Genomic DNA, 4,762 nt, shown 5'->3' with positions numbered 1-4,762 from the left:
TGTCTGCTGCTAATATATAGACTGGTTGATAAAGAGATAGTATACTCGTAACTAGTATGTATGTATAAAGAAAGAAAAAAAAACCACGGTTAGGTGGTATATACAATTATGGACGGGCTGCCGAGTGCCGACACAGGGGTAGCCACAGCCGTGAACTACCGCACTGTACTGTGTCTGCTGCTAATATATAGACTGGTTGATAAAGAGATAGTATACTCGTAACTAGTATGTATGTATAAAGAAAGAAAAAAAAACCACGGTTAGGTGGTATATACAATTATGGACGGGCTGCCGAGTGCCGACACAGAGGTAGCCACAGCCGTGAACTACCGCACTGTACTGTGTCTGCTGCTAATATATAGACTGGTTGATAAAGAGATAGTATACTCGTAACTAGTATGTATGTATAAAGAAAGAAAAAAAAACCACGGTTAGGTGGTATATACAATTATGGACGGGCTGCCGAGTGCCGACACAGAGGTAGCCACAGCCGTGAACTACCGCACTGTACTGTGTCTGCTGCTAATATAGACTGGTTGATAAAGAGATAGTATACTCGTAACTAGTATGTATGTATAAAGAAAGAAAAAAAAACCACGGTTAGGTGGTATATACAATTATGGACGGGCTGCCGAGTGCCGACACAGAGGTAGCCACAGCCGTGAACTACCGCACTGTACTGTGTCTGCTGCTAATATAGACTGGTTGATAAAGAGATAGTATACTCGTAACTAGTATGACTATAAAGAAAGAAAAAAAAACCACGGTTAGGTGGTATATACAATTATGGACGGGCTGCCGAGTGCCGACACAGAGGTAGCCACAGCCGTGAACTACCGCACTGTACTGTGTCTGCTGCTAATATAGACTGGTTGATAAAGAGATAGTATACTACTAATATTATATATACTGGTGGTCAGGTCACTGGTCACTAGTCACACTGGCAGTGGCACTCCTGCAGCAAAAGTGTGCACTGTTTAATTTTAATATAATATTATGTACTCCTGGCTCCTGCTATAACCTATAACTGGCACTGCAGTGCTCCCCAGTCTCCCCCACAATTATAAGCTGTGTGAGCTGAGCACAGTCAGATATATATATACATTGATGCAGCACACTGGGCTGAGCAGTGCACACAGATATGGTATGTGACTGAGTCACTGTGTGTATCGTTTTTTTCAGGCAGAGAACGGATATATTAAATAAAACAAACAACTGCACTGTCTGGTGGTCACTGTGGTCGTCAGTCACTAAACTCTGCACTCTCTTCTACAGTATCACAGCCTCAGGTCAATCTCTCTCTCTCTCTCTCAACCCTAATCTAAATGGAGAGGACGCCAGCCACGTCCTCTCCCTATCAATCTCAATGCACGTGTGAAAATGGCGGCGACGCGCGGCTCCTTATATAGAATCCGAGTCTCGCAATAGAATCCGAGCCTCGCGAGAATCCGACAGCGTCATGATGACGTTCGGGCGCGCTCGGGTTAACCGAGCAAGGCGGGAAGATCCGAGTCGCTCGGACCCGTGAAAAAAAACATGAAGTTCGGGCGGGTTCGGATTCAGAGAAACCGAACCCGCTCATCTCTAATTTTCAGTCAAGTTTGACCACCTCACAGCTCACAATATTATTTTCACCAATATTGGCCAAAGGTTGCAGCAAGTTGGCTGGTTACTAAGCAACAGAGCAGCGGCACAAACACACGGCTGTTTATAACACATCTATGAAACATTGACACACACTGCGTGGATCACAGGGCTTATAGATGCACATGAACAAAACGCACTAGGGTAAAGCGCACCAACCAGTACAAACAATAGATATATATGAATTTTGTTCTACTTTTAAACTTACAGCTAGGTTCAAACTGCATGTATCTCAGGGCTTATAGATGCACATGAACAAAGAGCACTTGAGTAAAACAATAAATATATTATATATATTTCTAAGTTTTCTATTTGTAAAGTTGCAGCTAGGTTCAAACTGCGTGGATCACAGTGCATATTATTAGTGCACATGAACAAAACGCACCAAACAGTACAAGTACAAGCAGCCGCAGTGCCTTATATAGAATCCAACTACTGCGAGAATCTGACGCCGTGAGGATGACATTCAGCCTCACAGTGGCATCCGACTCTGGCAGGTGGACTCGGACCCGAACCGCTCATCTGTAGCATAAAGTAGGGCAGCGCTAATCATAGATATCTCCGGTGTTGTCTTTCTTATTTATCATGATGTAGTAAATTATTGTTTGTTCAATAAATAGGGCACTTATTTTTCATTGGTGTAAATTCTAGCTCAATAAATAAATAAATATAATCTATGACACCAGCTAGATTTATTATATATAAATGACAAGCTCCCTAGGGCATGCTTCCTATATGCATTTAGTCTTTTGTGTGTCAGTCTACATACAGTAAATCACTAACAATCAATAGCAGGGTAACAGGACAACTTTTCAGACACATGTTTTGGCTATGAATTTTTCTGTCACTGTTTCACCTTTTCAGAAGGGACAAACTGTTGCTGGGGTATTTATAAAATGACAAAAATGTGTTTTCCTCAAAAATATTACATTAAATAGAGATCACTCATAGACAACAGATGTAGCCACGCTCATTGTGGCTACATCTGCAGTATACGGGCACTCACGGATGCTAGGCGCACCCACACCTAACCACACCAAGCTTTTGAAGTCAACTTTCATGGGAATGGGGCACGCATGCCTTACATGTCAGGGTGGTTGATGGGGTGGGGTGGTAGTCTATGTTCCAGTGGGAAAGATGGTAGTCGATGGTTCAGTGGTGGTGCTGGTGATGTAAGTGTGTGTGTGTGTGGGGGGGGATGGGGGTGGTTGGGTTGGTCTATATCCATTGAGGACCTGGCGCCTGTGGTGCCAATCAATTAAATCACTTTAATATTATTATTATTATTATTATTATTATTCTCCTTTATTTATGTGGCACCACAACGATTCAATAGTGCCTAACAAAGTACATAAACAAATGAGCAAAACAACAAAACTGGAGTTACAGTACAAGACAATGTAGAAGTCGGACAAGTACACGGTATGTAAACATATCTGCATTAATATAATGAAATGCTGTTGGCAACATACTGTATTGTCAAATGCAGATATAGCATATTTAATGGAGAGATTCGTACTGAAATACTTTGCAATCTGACTAGATTGCTTAGACTTTCAGCATGGATCTCTCCGTGTGTAGGGTGCCAGCGACAGCAATGCGCGGTCCCGTGCGTCGATATCGCCAGCTCTAGATTTGGCATGCATGCATGCCAAATCTAGTGAGATCGCTCATTCCACCGCTGGGTGAAATGAGCGTTTCCCCCCCCCGCCTCCCCCCCCCTTCGCTCAGCACACATCGCGCTGTGCTGAGCGGGGGGATAGATGTGTGCTGAGAGATCTCTGATAGATCGCTCAGCACACATCTCCCATACATCTCCCCCATGTGTACCCCCCTTAAGTCCAAATAAAGAGCTCAAAAGATGTGTATGCCTCTCCATTAGCAAGGTTTACGGCAGCCGTATGTGTACTAAAACCAGACCAATGCTCAGATGCTTATCAAGCCTCAATTAGACTCATCAATTGTGCAGTGCTCACTATTGCCAATTAACTTATATTACCTTTTACTACTTTTATTACTAGCTTATCTGGTCACAGAGCACAGGTCAGGTTAGGTTAGGATATAAAAGACAACTCCCCCAGCTCATTGTAGTGGTGATCAAGAAGAGGTTGTGCAGTATGTAATTCATTCTGAGGGGTATATTTACTAAAGTGTGAGTTTTCAGAAATGGAGATATTGCCCATAGCAACCAATCAGATTCTAGCTATTATCTTCGAGAAGGTGCTAGATGAATAATAAGTAGAATCTGATTGGCTGCTATGGGCAACATCTCCACTTCTGAAAACCCTCTCATTAGTAAATATACCCCTAAATGTTCTTGCTGTTACTATCTAATATGTTTAACATGTTTTATAACAACATATCAATATGAATTGATCTGAAAACATAACAAAAGGGAATAACAAAAAAATAAACTTGATAACTAATCATGTTAATATCTGCCAGCATAGGTCACAATTTCGAGAAGCATCTGAGAGACAAACTTTGCCGGGATCTGGTCAGAAGATTGGTGCCGGGATCCCGACATTGCTCACAATGCTGGTGCCGGAATCCCGACTGTTTGCATCCCGATCGTAAGTATACCAGGGAGGGTTAGGGTTAGGCTGCGGAAAAGGAGGATAGGTTTAGGCACTAGAGGGAGGGTTATGGTTAGACTGCAGGGGAAGAGGTTTTAGGGTTAGGCTGTCTGGGAGGGTTAGGTTTAGGCACTAAGGGGGGAGGGTTACCGTTAGGCTACGGAGTTGGGAGGGTTACAGTTAGGCTTCAGGTAGGTAGGCTGCTAGGTGGAAGGGACATATGGGTGGCGGGAGTGTGCACTCAAGAGGAAGTCTCTCCTCACAGGTGCCAGCTACTGTGGGAGTGGCCCTGCTTCTTGCAGATCAAATTCACCATCCACATTCACTTCCACCACCTCAACAGCACCCATAGGGAGAGGGAGCATCGTGGCACATGCCACCTGAGCTCCCTGCTTATTCCTACCCTAGGGCACATAAAGCAGAACCTTGAGCAAATGAGGAAGTCAGTGTGCCTCCTTCAGGGCTGGCTTCCGGAGTCGACTGCCTTCCATTATTACCTGTACCCTGTTCCCTTCACCTGGAAAATGACGTCAGACCAAGAC

Source organism: Pseudophryne corroboree, chromosome 3, assembly GCF_028390025.1.
Source record: "Pseudophryne corroboree isolate aPseCor3 chromosome 3, aPseCor3.hap2, whole genome shotgun sequence".
Lineage (NCBI taxonomy): Eukaryota > Metazoa > Chordata > Amphibia > Anura > Myobatrachidae > Pseudophryne > Pseudophryne corroboree.
Note: the sequence above shows the minus strand (reverse complement) of the source record.